The sequence below is a fragment of the Orycteropus afer genome, unplaced genomic scaffold, assembly GCF_000298275.1.
Source record: "Orycteropus afer afer isolate SDZICR_OR568_19922 unplaced genomic scaffold, OryAfe1.0 scaffold00216, whole genome shotgun sequence".
Taxonomy (NCBI): Eukaryota; Metazoa; Chordata; class Mammalia; order Tubulidentata; family Orycteropodidae; genus Orycteropus; species Orycteropus afer.
This window is the reverse complement of record NW_006921803.1, coordinates 5,865,782-5,885,452: the sequence shown is the minus strand read 5'-3', so window position 1 is coordinate 5,885,452 and position 19,671 is coordinate 5,865,782.

The following is a 19,671-nucleotide window of genomic DNA, read 5'->3' as shown; positions in this document are numbered from 1 at the left end:
GCCAGCCTTCTGGTTAGCAGTCAAATGCCTTAGGCACTAAACCACTAGAGCTATGTAAACAAAGTACTCTTCTAAAAAATAATAAATAAAAACCAGCTAAAAACTAAAACAAGATATTCGTGCTTTAACAAATCTTAAAGTAACAATACTAAATCTGAAAATGTGTGTCTGGGATATGGAGAAGGAACAAAGTTGAACGGATTTACCTAAATTTGATTTTTATTACTTTTCTGGACTGAATTACACATATTTACATTAGGTCAATTTATCTTCATGATCAACTTCCTGAGGGCACCCAAGCTTGACCCCATCTATCAGAGTCAAACTTCATTTTGACTAACCTAGGAAGCCCTGAAACCCAATCTAGGAGGTCACATGATGAGAGAGGTCATTCTAAAGTCGTGAAACTAGGAGACTGCTGCCTTGAATGGCCCCTCTTGAAATTCAAAAGATGGCTTGGAAATGGTAACACACACCCAACAACAGGTAGCAACTGGGGCATAGGTGGAGCAAGCTGGAAAGATGTCAGTGTCTTTGATAAGCATCCTGTGTGGTGAAAGTTCTCTTTGGGGCAGGAATAAAGGTTTTTGTTAAAAAAAAAAAAAAAAAAAAATCTTTACACAGAAACAAATGTCTTCTTTGTCATTGTGCCTGAGCAGTTGATGCAGTCAGGTCATATAATGAAACCATTCATTTGCCTTGGGAATATAAACTGAGCCTCTTCCTACTCATCTCACCCATCCTGAAGGTCAGAATAAGATTAAGATCACCCTGAAATGAACTGACTCCCCGGGCTGATGGTGTCCTGATACTTTCAAGCAAGATGGTTTAGTTACATCAGTTCTTGAGGCTCTGAGAATTGTTCTTTTTGAACTATCAGCAGGCATAATATTTATGTACAAAGCAGAAAATAGTATTTTTAAAGAAAACAATTTATATCATGGAAGGAAGAAAAACAGATAGTGGGAAATGATTTCCACTCTACTGTTATTTGGGAATGAGTGATGAGATACAAAATGTAAGACTTTTAGACTGTTTGAATTCCAGAGACCAAGGAGACACATATTTTATATTCATCATGTCAACTTTTAAAACATGTGCAATTTTGAGTGGCCACATCCTTTGAATTTTCATGTCACCATCCTAGACAGTATAAGAAATGCAAGTAATTCTTTCTCTAAGAAAAGTATGAGTCTGAACAGACTAATACATATTTTTAGATTTTAGCAAAAATGTATTTTCCCATCTCTAATACATATCTATCTCTCAGAAATAGGTACAAAGCATTTTATAATTTTTATTGAGATATAAAGATCTCTGGTGGTGTTGTGGTTGAGGCATTGGACTGTTAACCAAAGCTCCGTGGGACAAAGATGAGGCATTCTACTTCCGTCAAGATTCACAGCCTTGGAAACCCTATAGGGGGTCTCTATGAGTCAGAATCGACTTGATAGCAGTGGGTTTGGTTTTGGTTAAATAAAAGCACAAATTTTTTTTTCCCCCCCAAATTGTGACTTGGGTGAAAGTTTACAGAGCAAATTGATTTTCAACAATCCATGCACATTGATTTGTGACATTTACTGCAATCCCCACATAGTAACAGCATTCTTCCCACTTCCTCCCTATGCCTACTCCTTCCCTTCCTTTTTCCTTCTCATCCCCTCCCATCTTTCTACCTCTATTCCTGGGCAAATGCTGTCCTCTTGATCTCATATGGTTGATTGTTGTAATGAATCATACCTTCCTGATATTACTGTTCACCTTATTGGTCTATTGTTTGGCTGCCAGGTGAGACAAAGGGTTTTAAGTTCAGTTCCTAGCTTAAAAGGTATCCAAAGGCCATAGTCTTGGGGGTTCCACCAGTCTTCATCGGCCCAGTAAGCCTGGTCTCTTTTTTCATGATTTTGAGTTTTGTTCCACATTTCTCCCCACTCTATCTGGGAATTCTTAAAATGATCCCTTTCAGTGATCTCTTTCAGAGATCAGCAATGGTAGCCAGGCACCATTTAGTTCTTCTGGTCTGAGAGTCATAAGCACAAAATAAATTCTTTTAAAAAGTGTTTCTTGTGATTTGGGTGGAAGTGTACAGAGCAAATTGGTTTTCCATTCAAGAATTCATACATTTTGATTTGTGGCATTGTTTGCAATCCCCACAATGAAGTAGCACTCTTCCCACTTCTTCCCTGCGTTTACTATTTCTATTTGTCCTTTTTTCCTATCCCTTCACCTTTTGAGCTTTATCCCTGGGAAATGCTGTCCTCTTGATCTCTTAAGGTTGGTTTTTCTAAAGAGTGCATGCTTCCCTGGTGTTGTTATTGTTCACCTTCTCGGCCTGTCCACTGTTTGGCTGAAAGCTGAGCCACAAGGAGTAAGATTGGTTCCAAGCCTGAATGGTGTCTATGAGCCACTGTCTTAGTGGTTTCACTGATCTCTGTCAAACCACTAAGCCATTTTTAGGCTTTTGAGTTTTGTTCCAAATTTTTCTCCTACTTGATAGACCTCTAATTTCCTATTGTGTTCCTTTTTAGAGTGGTTGGCAGTGGTAGCTGGGCACCATCTAGTTCTTCTGGTCTCTGTGTGGTGGAGGCTGGTGCTCATATAATCCATTAGACTAATTAATTATTAATTAGTTCCTTGGGTCTTTGATTTTCTTCATTCTTCTTTGCTCTAGATAGGGAGAGAGAAATAGTTGCACCTTAGGTGGCCACTCATTTCTAAGACCCCAGACGCTACTCATCAGAGTAGAATGGATGTGGGCTATGTAATACCAGTTGACCCTGATGTCCACCAAGGTCCAGGGACTCATTCCTTCAAGGTTTCTGGTTATGGCTAAGTTGTCATAACTTTGCCCCCTGTATGCTCTACAATATTCATAGATATATTTGCAGCACATATAATAAATATCTATGTAAAATATCCTGTCAAACCTTAATACATTCATGAATATAGTCCCATTTGTCTTCCCACTCCTGTTCAGCTAAGCACAAGCATTTTTAAAAATAAGAACAGCAGTAATAAATTTTCTGGAAGTCTAAAAAGTGAAGGCTTCATATTAAACCAAATGCATCAATTTTTAAATTATTAGTAGGCAAATAACTAAGACAATTGGTTCTTAGACATAATGGGATAAAGGTTGTTTTCAAGTTGAAGCTAGATGATCCATTGCTAAAATTAATAGTGACCATTTCTCAATTAATATACAAATAAGTTAATGGACAGAGATTTCTACTTATAAGCAAATCCTCATAAATTTGTGAAAGTATTAATGTTGACAATGATTTGTCATTTCAAGATAACGTGGTGTCTGATTTGTCTATAAAATATCATTAAAATATAATTGCTATAACAATAATTCATGGTATTTTGTTAAAAGCACTGATTCCCAAATGTCCTTTCCCTTAAAGAAGTTAGAAAACAGGAAACTAAGACTTGACTTATTGGTATACAGGCAATTTTAAACTATGAAGTGAAGAAAAGGAATCAGGCATGCTTCCCTTGGGCCTCAAATAAATGTGAGAGCACTGGATATGTCCTGGGAAAAGGAAGGACACTACATGTACGACATCGTGGGTATCTTTGGCAATCTTTTCAAAGAATGAAGCTTCAGTGAGTAATACATATTTGAGACTTCTCTGGAAGACAGTGCTGTTATTAGAAATTACTCTTTATGTTACTCCAAAAAGAAAACTAGTTTCTAAGTACTTTTTACTTCTTTAAATTTAGATAATGAGGATTTGGAATAACCATAAAATTTACTCACTTAAAAAATGAAAACTCTCATTTTAACCAATATTTACTGAGTTATCTACCAACGGTAGCCAATAAAATCAAGATACTCCTTATCTGATTCCTTAGACTGGTTTTGAGTATCACTTCATACTGTCTTTCTAAATTACCACTCTTCTTGTCTTTCTTGGAAGAAAGAATTTGTTAGGTTTTAGATTCTCTTGTAGATTTGCCATCTCCCAAGGAGGGGTAGGTATAAAACCCACATGCCAAAACATATTAACAAGGAATTACAAGTAAGGTTGGGCAATCCTACTTCCGTAGTGATACTGCCTCGGAAACCCAAGGAGGGGTCGCTATGAGTCGGGGCCGACTCGACGGCACATAACAACAACAACAACAGCAAAAGACAAGAGAAATGCCAGGGATTTAGCCACAGCCAAACACCCTGAGGGAGTGAGTCACTAGGCCCACAGGTGGGACCATGGTCACAGGCAATATCAAGCTCAAATGGCTTAACAAAAACATTGTTCTACATCCTACTTTGGTGAGCAGCGACTGGGGAGTTAAAAGCTTGCATGCAGCCATCTAAGATGCAACAATTGGTCTCTCCTCCTCTGGAACAAAGAAGAATGAAGAGAACCAAAGACACATGAAAACAATTAGTCCAAGGGACTAGTAGACCATGCGAATCTCAGACTATACGACCAACCCTGAGACCAGAAGAACGAGATGGTGTCCAGCTACCACTGTGAACCACTCAGAAAAAGATCAGTGCAGGAGATCCTGGATAAAGTGGGAGAAAAATATGGAACAAAATTCAAAAACATAAAAAAAAAAAAAATTCAAAGTTACTGGTCTGATAGAGACTGGTGAAACCCGAGGGTATGGCCCCTCATCACCCTTTAGTCTTGGAATTTAACTCACTCCTGTGACTTCCAGCTAAACAATAGGCATATAAGGTGAACATTTACATCAGGTAGGTGCACTCCTTAGCATGATCCACCATGGGAGAGTAGAAGGGCAGTATTTTCACAGGGAGATAGCTCAGAGGGCAGGAATGCATAGGAAAGAAGGACACAGGGAAAAGGTAACCAAACCACAGGGAGGAAGTGGGAAGAGAGCTGTTGCACTGTAGGGATTATAATCAATGTCATGAAATAAAATGTGTATAAACTGTTGTATGGAAGATGAATTTTCTCTGTGAAGTTTCAGCCAAATCATCATCATCATCAAGAGAAAAGCCATGGAAGACACTGCATATCATTAATGCTTGGGGGAAAAATAATAGAATACTGAATTATAATTTTAGCTATAACCATGAAAGTTCATTTTCAGTACATGAGATTAAATTAGAAACTGCAGCCCTTTATGCTTATGGGTATTATATGATTTACTAAGGTGGCGTAGTGCCGAAAGCATTTGACTGCTAACCAGAAGGCTGGCAGTTCAAACCCACCAGCCACTCCTTGGAAAGAAGGTTGGGCAATCTACTTCCGTAGTGATACCACCTGAGAAACCCAAGGAGGGGTTGCTATAAGTCATGTTCGACTCCACAGCACATAACAACAACCATTAAACCAAAGTTGAAATATCTTGGAAATTTCACAGAAAATATTAAGACTTGATACTTTTAATATAGAAAATCCCTCTTTCTCCCCAATTGCTTCTCTTATTCACTCAGCAAGTCACTAAACACCAAATAATAAAAATTGGGGTTATGTTTTTGAATCAATAAAATTAATTTAAAATGAACTTAATTTTAGAAGTTCTGTTAGACATATGATAAATACTTCAATTATTTGTAAATGCATGTGGATATATAAACATTTCTATATAGCATTTGGTGAGTGTGGGCAGGTACTGCTCACACCCCTCACTAAGACTACCCTGTTTTGGCAGCCATGTTTTGTAATAGACTATAGGTGAAGGGCTAGGGGTGGTACCTGGTCCAAAGACACTCTATGCTAGAAACCTATGATGAAGTCAGGAGCAAAAACACAGCTTGACCTATCAAGTTCTCTCTTGAGATTGGAATTGTGATCTATGGTCGATCTGCTACAATTAACAGGGGGAGATGAAGTTGAAAGGTCATAATGTAGAGATAGAGTTTGCACCAGGGGGTGGTAGTAACCATAATGAGCTCGTCCAAATCAAGGTTATAAGGAAGAGAAAAATTAGTAAGAAGAGAAAATCTAACTAAATAAAATGGAGCAGATGCTCATAGGGGAGCAGGGAAGCCGTGATCAATAAATCAAAAACAAACCCATTGCCATCAACTTGATTCCAACTCACAGTGACCCTTTAGGACATAGTAGAACTGTCTCATAGGGTTTCCAAAGCTATAAATCTTTATAGAAGCAGACTGCCACATTTTTCAGCAATAGACTTACAGAAAATGACAGATGGAGAGAAAAGCATACCCTTAGAGCTGCTTTGGTTCTTATTTTCTAGTTCTCTTGCTCATAAATTCTTACACACAGGCCTTGTCCCCAAGGTAATCTGTGTTAGTGTCTGATCCTTAAAATCAATAAAACCTAACTAGAAAAGCTTATATAATACAGCACTCCTAAAAAACCTAAGCAGAGAAGCCAATTCCCTTATTTAGGAGAGAACCTCTAGCAACTATTCCACTTCCTAAGTGTGTGAGTATGACTGAAACTTAATGAAAACTAACCCCTTGAAAGTACTTTGTACATCAATCAGAACAACTGAAAATCATGATAGATACTGATCAAATTTATTGTCTGTGCAAGGCATTGTACTAGGTACCATAAAGATATGCAAAGGAAAATATATAATCTGCTCTCAAGAAGCACTGTTAGGAAGATAAATACATATATATATACAAGACAAACTGAATTTTGTTCTTTGCATTTGGCTGGTGTACAGTCTTTTTTTTTTTGTAAGAATCAATGATTGAATCACATACAAAATAAAGGAAAAATTAACTATATTTGGGAACATTTCATGGAAGAAGCATCATGTTCACTGGGCAATGAGGGATGGATAATTTTGCAATAGAAAAAGATGTGGAAAAATACCTGCAAAAGAATCAAGATGTGAATGTACATGGATTTTTAGAAGAGTCTGCAGTGGGTGGGAGATGAAAGAGGAATGGTGGTAGCAAGCCTGTGAAACACATTAACTACCAGGTTCAAGATATGACAGTATTTAGTAAACCAACAAGAGAGTAAGATAATCAAATGTATATTTTAAAAAGATAATGCTAGCAGGAGAAAGAAAAATAGATTTGGATTGGGAAATGAGATTAGAGGCCCGAGGATGAATTAGAAGACTTTAAAATGGAATGGCTGGGAGCTGGATATTAGTGACATCTACAAGAGGGGCATTCTGGAGGATTAATGAACAGAATTTGCCAACTCATTACATGAGGGGAAAGGGTACACAAGATAGATGAGAGAATGATGAAAATGGTACCTATGTTCCCAATTGGGTAAACTTTTAACTAAGATAGGAGAAGAAGCCATTTGATTGGAGTAGTTTTCTCAGTTCCCAAGTGTCGCTTATGCACCAGTGGCAAAGCCAAATAGGGATATCTAAGAGGCAACTAACGGGAAAAGCATAAGCAGAGTTCAAGAGAGATCTGGACTAGAAATGTAGATAGAGATACCTTCAGTGGTTGTAAGAGCAAAAGACCAAGAGGTAGATTCAGATAATCCAGGAGGAAAGAGAAAATCAAGATGAGAAAGAAGAGAAAAAAATGGGTAATATGCTTTAACAGAAAGGGTGAATAATGAGAAGTCAGAGAGAAAATTTGCAGTAGTTAGAGAAGTGATGAACAGGAAGTACAATGTCAGAGAAGGAAAAAAGGTAGAGATGTGAGTGAACTGATGGTTAACAACGTCAAAGGTAGTCAATATTTACAACTGAAGAACGTGATGATGGGGAGGTCATGAATGCCTTTGAGGAGTAGTTTCAATTCAGCTATGAGAACAGAAGGCAGACTGCAAAGGTACAAGCTATTAGTAGGCCATGAAGTAGGAGTTAGTAGTGGTAATTAGTAGTAGCTTTTTGCTAGATGTTTGGACACAAAGAGAAAGAAAAAGATGGGCCAGTAGCAAAAAATGAAAAGATCAAGGAAAGTTTAATTTTTAGGACATGTGGGATGGCTGAAGGGCATAAACCTATATAAATAATGCAAATATTCAAGAAAAAAATTTTTCATTTTATGGGCGGTGACTTGACATCCTTCAAAGGCTCCTGACTGCACTTATATCCCCTGCCCTCTTTAGTAAGGCCGAGGAGAACTTCTGGTCCCCTAACCTGCCCCCAATGTTGCATACCCCACCTCATTTTCTTTACTAATCTCCCTCTTACCCTCAACACTCCAGGCATTTCTCAGTTCTTCATGTGTCAAAATGTCCAGCCTTAGGACCTTTACATATACAATCTGTCTGGGATAGTCTCTCTTCTTTTTGCCTAATTTTAAAACACCCCTTCCTCGGAATGATTTTCCTTCATTATCTGCAGTCTGAATTAGATTCCTTTGTTATAATAACACACACACACACACACACACACACACAGTACTTCCCTATCATAATCAAACTTGCAATTTCTTAGACTGCAAGTCATGTGAAGGTATTATTACACTCACCATGATAACCCCATTGCTTAGCACTGTGTCTGGTCATGACAGATGCTCAGTAAATATTGAAAGGTTAATAACTAACTGAAAGAAATGTATGCGGTAATATAGAAAGTAGGGTACAGGTTTTCTGTTATTTTTGAAAAACTGCTTGAGTTTTTACATTCAGTGAAGGTAACATAAAGAATCATGCAAGCACTACACAGTCATTGTGAATATATTAAATTTGGGGGACAATATTCATCTAAACACTAACAATTTAAATTTTAGAACATGAGTTTTTCTCATATTTTTCAGTTTGTGGACCTGTCACAAATTAATTTGCTTCCTTCATTTTTAACTCTTTATCATTCTCAAGTGCTGATTCTTCTTCCAAACAGAAAAGACTTTGATCCTTGATCACCTTCCTCTGTATCCTGTCCACAATCCAGCAATGTTTATGACCATTAAATTCTCAAATTCCAGTATTATAGGTCTCTTACATAAGTTTTAGAAATGAGGAAAGGTTTGCAGGTGGAAAAGCAGGTGAGAAAACATGGGCAGAGATCATTCTGGGTCACACAAATTTTAGGACTACTCTTTGCTAAACTCCTTCAGTGATCAGATAATTAATTTGGAATCAGTGAATTAAATCATTCATTTTCCTGAAAAATTAAGCAATTAGATAGAACATATTCCCAAAGTAAGCAACCCATGAAGGTGGCTTGCTTCCCAGTAACTACATCATCCTCTGGTAATGCCATCCACTTTGTTTCCTCATGCACTTTTGATGATTCTCCTCAGTACAGACCTTGTTAAACTTCCACCACCCGATTTTGGTTTCCAAACATAACAAATTATCTTTGCTGACATATTTTAAATTGCATTTTTTCATGGCATTATGTAGGTATTGCAAGGCAAATGCTCCCATTGTTATTTTCCGGTGTCAGTAAAGAGACTTTGAAAGTTTTTTAGACTATTTAGGAAAGGGTATTTGCTCTTGCTGCATACATGCAGGAAATACACGCTCTGCCAATGGAAACTTCTACTGTTTGGTACTCCGAGGATCCTTACCTCCAAAAGAGTGAAATACCTATCCTCAAATACTCAGATTGCATAATTATAAATGGACTTTATCATTTATGAACTGGGCTTCCTCTACAAAGATGCAAGATATTGTATCTTTACATCTGGGAATTATTAGTAAGCATTAACAGCAACTAAATACATGATTTACATGCAATGAATGCATGGACAAAGCCCATTAACCATTTAAAACTAAAACTTTCTTTATCCAAGAATAACATAAATACTTCTCATTTTGAGCCAAGTATTGAAGAAATCTTAGTCTAACACATTCTCCATGAAGCTTTCCCCCTAGTACTCTAGCCCAAGCAGGATCTTGCTCATTCAAACTCCTAATGCTTCCTAGGTCTGGCCATCTGGGTAAAAAGCACTCTCACAATTTTTGTCATATTCACTTACCATAAATTTCTTAACCTTTTATTTAAATTAACTTTTAAAACCTTTTATTTAAATTAACCTTTTAAAAATAAATTTTTAAAAGGAAATGCTATTCAATGTGTATTTTTCTAATACACATTAAATAAATATATATTAAACCAAAAAAAGCAAACTCACTCCCGTCAAGTCCATTCCGACTCATAGTGACCCTTCCTTGGGTCTCTGAGGTGGTATCTCTATGGAAGTAGATTGCCCAGTCTTGCTTCCAAGAAGTAGCTGGTGGGTTTGAACCACCAGGCTTCTGGTTAGCAGTCAGATGCCCTAGGCACTGCACCACCAGAGCTCCTAAATAGATATTAGTATGGGAATAAAAGCAGCATCTACACTAAAGGGAGACACATGTTGATGGAACAGGAAATCCACTGTAGTGCATGCTCCCAGGCTTCCCACCTTTCTGTTTCTTTATTGAGAATAATTATAGCTGAAAGAAAATAGGCCCAACACACAGATCTGTCAGTCTAGCTGCTACAAATATAATGCTAAACAACTGGAACCTTACAAATTAAAACTTTATATCCAGGATTCAAATATTTTACTTTTGTTAAAATTTCAGTCATTTCAAAAGCAAACTTTTATAGAAATGATGAAAGGGGTCAGGTTGGAAGAGATTTTTTAAAATATCTTAGGAGTTCTACTTTATAGCTTCTTACTTCTGGTAGCATAGTGCCTAAGCATTTGACTGCTAACCAGAAGGCTGGTGGTTCAAACCCACCAGGCACTCCTCAGAAGGAAGATGGGGCAATCTACTTCCGTAGTGATACCGCCTTGGAAACCCAAGGAGGGGTAGCTATGAGTCGGTTCCGACTCGACGGCACATAACAACAACAACATCATTTTCAAAGCAGTTTCATTTACTTTATCTGATGAATTTCATAAGATACAAAGTAAGTATAGGAGTAATATAAAATCATTATTATTATTGCTTGGCTTGTAGGCTATTTGTAGGATTTTAAATATCATTTAAAAAAGTGGACCTTTTCTCAACATAAAACTAAATAAAAATCACACTTCTTCCCTTTTGTCTGGAATTAATTAGGAAATAAGTGGGTCTGGTTGGAAGAGAATGAACTTACTTGCCTTCTACTCAGTACTCACTGGTTTTCTGTTATGGGGAATAAAAGTATCCTTGATTGATCTCAGCTAGGACAATAAACCACTACCTAATAAAATCCAGTATGCCAGAATATCTGGAAGAGAAAAATAGTTTAGATCATGAAACCCATAAAGCAAAACTTTTTAAAGCATTTTGGTTAAACATAGATTTGTTTCTTGGCTATTAACTAAAATATTCATAGCTATGAATTTGCATCTGAATATAATTTTATTTATGGTCCATAAGCTTTGATTATAGTGTTCCTAGCTGTTGAACATTTATTATTTTAGTCTAATTTTCAATTAGAAGACTGAGGTCCAGAAGGTTTAAATGACTTATCCTAAATCAGATATCAAACAAAGGGTACAGGTTGGATAAGAACAAGTTTATCTGCCTTCTAGCTAGGATTCCTTAGTTTTCCTCATATTTAAACTAAAGACAATAACAACACAAAGCAATAAAATATTGAAGAAAACTTTAAAATACAATGAATTACCACTAAGACCAACCTATTATTTTTAATAAATTATTAATTTTTTTTGCAGATTATCTTCAAATTTCTTTCCCATAAAAATGCTTAGTGCTTAGTTTTGCTCTTCCGGAGCAAAGAAGAATGAAGAAAATCAAAGATTCATGGAAACACTTGGTCCAAGGGACTAGTGGACCATGCAAACCTCAGCCTATCATATATGACCATGGGACCAGAAGTAGATGGTGCCTGGCTACCACTGCCAACCATTCGGAAAGGGATCAGTGCAGGAGATCCTGGATAGAGTGGGAGAACAACGTGGAAAAAAAACTCAAAATCATTTAAAAAAAAAGAGACTAAGCTTACTGTTCTGATAGAGACTGGTAAAACTCCTGAGACTATGGCCCCTAGTCATCCTTTGGGCCTGGAACTGAACTTACTCTTGTGGCTTCCAGCCAAACAACAGACAGGCCTACAAGGTGAAAAATTATACCAGGTAGGTACACTCCTTAGAATAATCAACCATGGGAGATTAGAAGGGAAGTATTTGCACAGGGAGAAAGGTAGGGAGGAAGGAATACACAGGCAAGAAGTGCACAGGGAAAGGGTAACCACAGGGAGGAAATGGAAAGAAAGCTGTTACATTATGGGAATTGCAATCAATGTCATGAAACAAAATGTTTACGAAGTGTTGAATAGAAAATTAATTAGCCAAATCACACACACAAACAAAAAAGAATGACTAAGGTGGCGATGTGGACCTCAATCTTCAGTTCCAGCTTTTATGTGGACTCTTGAAGTTTTCATATGTGGGCAATATCAACTTGTACAACGACCCTTCAGTGCTAGTGGCTGTTTGCTCTATTTATTTTTGGCTGATAAACTCAAGAACTGAAAGAACAAAGAAGGTGATAAATACACAAACTACAGAGATTGAAACAAGAAATGTGTAGAAACTTCAAATTAGTAAAGCAGTGTAATATTGGTTAAGGTCACTGCAAAAATACTAGTAATAATAAAAATAAGTCATAGCTGGGAGGAAAAAAATATTGGTTAAAGTACTTAATTATCTTCACATTTTTGTAAACTAACAGGTCAGATTAATATACTCTAAGAGGCATGAAATAAAGATACAATGAACACTTTTCTCGATGTTCAATAAATGACAAATAGGTACTGTTCTTTTATTTCTTGGGAAAGCATCAAAATTCAAATAGCATTTAGTTTATTAAGAGTAAAGCTTTTAACGAAAACTTCAGTGCTTAAAACTATAAGCATCATATTTATTAAACATTCTTACTCTGTAAAGTGAATCTGTAAAAGCTACTTTTGAAAGACATAAACAGACAGTGAATAACTCCAGAAATAAAAGAAGGTGGAGGAGTGCAAACTAACCAGGATAGAACTGGTGATCTCTGACAGTTAACAACCTCACCTCAGAAGTACTTGGTGTCTTAACATAATTCTGCATGTGCTGAAGTTCTGCCATATGATTTCCACACATTTCCCATGAGACTACTTATTTCTAATTAATGAAAAATCAACTTTCTTTTCTTGGTAGTAAAATAATTAACACTTATTGAGTGTCTACTATTACACGTATGTCAGGAATTTCACAAGCACTAACCTTTTAAATGTGAATTAAGAATCATCTGGCCAATATGCCTTATTTCTTTGACTTAGGAACCCTGCGAGGTCTGTATCACTGTCCTCTTTTATAATTGAGAAACCATGGCTCAGAGTAAAATGACCCAGAACACAAAAGCAGGCAATATCACTGGTGAAATTTGAACACAGGTTTCTTTTATTTTCAAGCTCATGCTGATTTCCATGAGTCTGTGGGCCCAATGATACATCTATTGTGAACACTTTAAGGAGTTAGGTTTGCCAGCACAGCATTCATTATTTACTTATTTTATCCTTACTTGTGAGTTGGAGTTTCACAAAAGCCATGTGTAATGGGAAAAAAAAATTATTTTACATTTCTCTTGAATGATAAAAGTCAGGGTGGGGTTTTAAAAATATGTAATAAGGCCCTATTCTGTATCAACACTGGGGATACAGTACAGTGGTTGAACAAGACAAACAAGGTCCCTCACCCTCAAGGAGCTTACATTCTAGTACGGGAGATAAGACCCTTTGGTAGCATAGTGCCTAAGGCACTTGACTGCTAACCACTTCTCTGATGGAAGATGGGGCAATCTACTTCCGTAGTGGTATGCCTGGGAAACCCAAGGAGTTGGGTCGCTATGAGTCAGGTCCGACTCAATGGCACATAACAACAAGTGAACAAATATATTTCAACTGGTGACCATTGTTTTGAAAAACTTAAGCAGAATAGGGTAAGGGTACAGACAACTGGGGAAATGTGGCATTATATTACATAAAGTGGTCAATGAAGGCTTCTCTGAGGAAGTGATGTCCTTGCCAAGTCCTGAATGATAACAAAGAGCTAAGAACTAGCAGAAGCTCTTCCAGGCAAGAATGGCAAATGGAAAAGCTATGAGATAGGGACACCCTCATTATGTTCAAGGAACAGTCAGAAAGGCCAGGGGTGGCTAGAATGTGGGAAGAGAAGAAGTCAGAGAGAGGAACACGTCCATGGTATGGAAAATCTACACACACAAGGAAGGGTACACACACATCTGTAGCAACACATGGAGGAATGGCATGCAGGTGGCTATAGTTGCTGTCAGACAAGAAAGATGGCAATATGTTGGCATAGCAGGTTCTCAGTTCAACAGCTATGCCAGCATCTTGCCTCCTCTCCAGTTCCAAGTTACAGGAGTAGTGCCATGCCTCTTCAGATTTTACTTTTCCAAAATCTTCCCTTCCACCTGAGGGAGGGAAAAAACACTCATTAATTGAAAATCCAAGCCTGTTTCTAAACATTACAACACAGTTTTTCTTAGATCATCCAATGCTGATGATGTAGTTAAGGCCAGGAAGGGTGGGGCAAGTTTCTTTTCTTAATGGGCTCTGATCTAAAGTGACCCCTGACACTGTTTACTGACTGCTTATGAAATGACAGGGGGAAAATTCTGACAAAAATTTTAAGTCAATAAAGACTAAAGTTGATGACAGTTAATTATAGGCTATTACAACTATATTTACTGTCCACAGTACATCCCAATGATGCTTGGTGTAATTTTATTTTTACTCTAATAACTCTACTTGGTCAATTTTTGCCACTCACATGGACTTAAACAGCAATAAACTGCCAACCAGCTGTTTGTAGCTCCCTGCTTCGTGTATTCTTAAAAATAATGCTCTCTTGAACCATCAATTTCCAGCTACAAATTCATTCTACACATATATTTGCAAAAGTACCAACAAGTTATATGGTCAAGGATGTTCACTGCAGTACTGTTTGTAATTGCAAAAGAAATGGAAACAACCTGAAACTGGAAACAATTAATCAATGTGATTTATAATGGCTAAATAAATGATATAGTAATACAATAAAGTCCAATGTGGTCCTTACAAAAGGTCATGTCATGTCGTAAGAGAAAGGATATGCTGTATTATAAACACATACACACACACACACACATAGTAAGTGTATATAGGGAGCTCTGGTGGTATAGTGCCTAAGACACTTGACTGCTAACCAGAAGACCAGTGATTCAAACCCACCAGACACTCCTTGGAAGGAAGGTTGGGCAATCTACTTCCATAGCAATACTGCCTCAGAAACCCAAGGAGGGGTCACTATGAGTCGAATCGCCTCAACAGCAGTGAGGTGTTTTTTTTTGTTTTTGTTTTTTGAGTATATATAGACAATATCCTGGGGTATACATATAAATTTTTCTTGAAAGATATATGAGTGACTTACTACTTTAAATAATTATTTATTATGTAAAGATAAAGGATGATGGAATTATGAATTTTTATTTTCCTCTTCATTTTTCTATTAAAAACTAATAAACATTATTTACAAAACATAAATGAGCATAAGGTATATCTATCTCCAAAGGTATAACATTTAATTACACTGTAATAAGAAAGTATAGGAGAAGCCTTGGTTGTGTAGTGATTAAGCACTTCACTGCTAACCAAAGGTTGGCGGTTCAAACCCACCAGCTGCCCCATGGAGGAACAATGAGGTAATCTGCTTCAGTAAAGATTACAACCTCAAAAACACTATGGAGCCGTTCTACTCTATCCTATAGGGTCGCTACAAGTTAAAATTGGCTCAGTGGCAACAGGCTTGGGGTTTTGTGTTAGCAAAGCACACACAGGATAGAAGCAGACTCACTTAAATATGACTCTCATATCAACAGTCTTTACCAGTAACAAAGGTTCAGTGTTCCTAAGTCCAGTATTAGATATATACACAGTCATTCATTCACACGTATGCAGTATGCCTTATATATTTCTTGTGGAAGGTCATCAGGGTTTTATTGCACAAGACCCTATAAAACCTTATCCTAGGCCTTGTTGTTACATGCCATCAAGTCGGACTCGATTCATAGTGACCCTCCCTGGGTTTCCAAGGCAGTATCACTACGGAAGTAGATAGCCCAGTCTTCCTTTTGAGAACTGGCTGGTGGGTTTGAACTGCCAGCCTTCTGGTTAGCAGTCAAATGCCTCAGGCACTACACTACCAGAGGTCCCATCCTAGGGCTAGGTAACTAGTAAAATCCCCTGCCTTCAAGTCGATTCCAACTCACAGCAATCATATAGGTGAGAGCAGAACTGCCTATAGGGTTTCCAAGGCTGTAAATCTTTACAGAAGCAGACTTATCTTTCTCCCACGGAGTGGCTGGTGGGTTTGAACTTTCAACTTTTTGGTTAGCAGCCCAAAGTTTTAACCATCCACCAGAGGTCCTGTAGCCAGTAAAAGAGGTGCTAATTAGCTTCCTAGAATACTTGATATTCCTACAGTCTAGAGGAATACTTAGCTTCGTAGGATCAACTTGACTCCATGATCAACATAAGGGTATTCAGGATTTTTTTGGTTCACAGAGTACATAATATTGGATCAAAGGCAGTTAACAAATACAATACAGATTAGGAAACAAAATATATCACCGAACCAAGATGAATTTAATTGAATCAAGTTTCTCCAAAAACTTTAGTCTATATTTTTAACGTTTCTAATACATAATATCAATAATTGAAAGGCAGACATAGGTTGCATCATTTTAGAAGGTACAGATTTGAAAACAATTTGTGACTTTTTCAGATTCATGTTATACATGCAAAAGAAGACTGATTGCTAGCAATTAATTATCTTATTTATCAGTCAGATGGAGCATATACTAGAGAAGTCACATAGGCTATTTTATATGAAGATCAACTAGAGGAAAAATATAGGCTAACACATAACTCATGGTCTTCCTTCCTCTTCCTATCTACTCATACATGTTACAAACAGGGGGAAAAAAGTTTACTTTTTAAATTATCAAATAATTTCTCAATTTATATTTTTAAAGCGTAGAGAAAAGACCATTGCCACACCTATTGAGGAAGTTGTTGCTATTAAAACTAGGACCATTTCCTTAATCTCTCTGATGTACCCAGTGCCTCTTGCTTTCCACCAGATCTCTGGTAAAATGCACCCCCTTGCCACAAACACCTCCAACAAATTTTCTGCAGAGATCCAGCCTAACCATGAACTATGTCACAATGAAATAACAAAGAAAATATTACAGATAGCTATAATATAGCCTTTACCAGTTAAGGATAAACCTGGAAATATACCATCAACAAAATGCCCTGGAAAAAATGCATGGCCTGTTTTTTTTTTCCCCCAAAAGGAAGAATTTTAAAAATATATATATATATATATAAACTTTAGCAGTATAATTAACCAAATAGAGTTCAAAGTCTAGGAATTTTCACATTTTAACTAACTTTATGACAATATAAAAATTCTGCAGACTATTTTGCATATTAATGACATATGTCTGGCAATAATGAATGCTGAGGTGGTAGGAAAGAATAACACTGGCTGTGATGGTTACCGTTACATGTCACGTTGGCTGGGCCATGATTCTCAGTGGTTTTGGCAGTTATGTAATGACGAAAATTGACTGGTACGTAATGATGAAATTTGGCAGTTATGTAATGAAGTAATTTGGCAGTTAAGTAATGATATGACTTGGTGTTTAAGTCCTGATGTAGTTATCCTCCATTTTGTGATCTGATGTGGTCATCCTCCATTTTTGCATAATACAAATTTTCACATAATGACCTGGTCTTTGGAACCTAACCAAGTTGGTAAGTGAGGAGTCAGTGTACTCTAGGCAGCAAACCTAGCATGTCCCAGATATGTGAGGAGTGGGAAGGAGTTCACTAATCCAGCCTCAATTAGTACACCAAACCAAACCAAACCAAATTCACTGCCATCAAGTCAATTCCAAACTCACAGTGATCCCCATTGGGTTTCCAAGGCTTGGGAAATCTTTACAGAAGCAAACTACCTCATCTTTCTTCTGTGGAGCAGCTGGTGGGTTTGAAACACTGACCTTCTGGTTAGCAGCCAAATGCCTTAATCACTACACCACCAGAGCTCCTTAGTTAATATACAGACATAAAAAATTAAATCACAAAAGTATGGTGTAACAATGCATCTTTCTAGAGCTAAAATACAATTTACTTAGCATTTCACTAAAAAAAAAAAAAATTCTAAAAAAGACCTAAAGGTAGGGGATGATTATGTATAAAATGCTAGAATGTCTTACTTTTCAAGTATTATAGAAAAAATTGTGGTCCAATCAAGAACATTATCAGTGGGGGGAAATTATACTCACTCAACATGTTGGTATTGCTTCTGGGAATAGACAATTTGACAGGAAGGGATTAAAGCTGCTCCCTAACTAATTAAAGCCAGATGTGTTAGCCCTAATCTGGAGGGGGACATTGGAAGAAAAAAATATATATATATATAAATTAAAATTAAAGCAAGTCCACAAGAACCAAAATGCAACCTTGAGTATATCCCACCTCAATCTAAAGACCATCTGAAGAACAGATTTGGTAACACTGAATACCAATGACCGAAGACCAGGTGAGTTATGGTATGACATCAAGAACATCTTACATGAAGAAACCAAAAAGTCATTGCTCTGGTTACCTAGTACCATTCTGACAAGAATATACCACAAATGGGATGGCTTGAACAAACAGGAGTTTATTCTCTTACAGTATGGACACTTAGCTGAGTTTAAAGTGCCAGGTTCTAGAGGCTGGGTGAAAACCCCTCCTGCTCCCAGCCCACTGAAGCTAGAGGCTTTTCTTCACTCAGATAGCTGCTGGCTGCTGAGACTGACAAGCCCAAGGTTGACAAGCAAAAAGGCACAGTCTCGATGTTAACAAACCACATGGCAGGCCATTAATTTCAAGTCCACTGAAGGCATTTGACTGCTAATCAGAAGGCTGGCAGTTCAAATCCACCAGCCACTCCTCTGAAGGAAGATTGGGCAATCAACTTTCACAGTGATACTGCATCGGAAACCCAAGGAGGGGTCACTATGAGTCAGATCTGACTTGATGGCAGTGAGTTTTTTGGGAAGGTCCCAAGGTCAGCAGAGCATGGCAGGGTGATGAACAACGACACGGCTACGTGCAGGGTTCAAGCATGCCATAAGCTAGAGACCGTTCCCCAAAGCTTCTCCTTATATATAGGAAGCTGACAAGATCCCTAAGGCAGCTACTCAGCTGCTCACAGTAGATTCCACCATGGAGCTGATTACCAGTCATGGGGAACACTAAATCCAGCTGCCCAGCCACTCAACCAGGCCCAGCCAAGTTGACACACAAACCTAAGTACCACAGTCATTAAAAAAGACAGGAAAGGAAGAAAAGACCAAAATGGATGTCAGAAGAAACTCTGAAATTTGCTTATGAATGGCAAGTAGCTAAAGTGAATGCAAGAAATGATGAAGTAAAAGACCTGAAGACTTTGAGGGGCAGCTCAAGAAGACAAAGTAAAGTATTATAATGACATGTGCAAAAACATAGAGTTAAAAAATCAACAGGCATGAACATGCTTGGCATTTTTCAAACTGAAAGAATTGAAGGAAAAATTCAAGTCTTGAGTTACAATACTGAAGGATTCTACGGGCAAAATATTGAACAATGCAGGAAGCATCAAAAGAAGACAGAAAGAATACACAGTCACTGTATCAAAAAGAACTGGTTGATGTTCAACCATTTCAGGAAGTAGCATATGATCGAGGACCAACAGTATGAAGGAAGAAGAAGTCCAAGCTGCACTGAAGGCACTGGTGAAATACAAGGCTCCAGGAAATGATGAATACC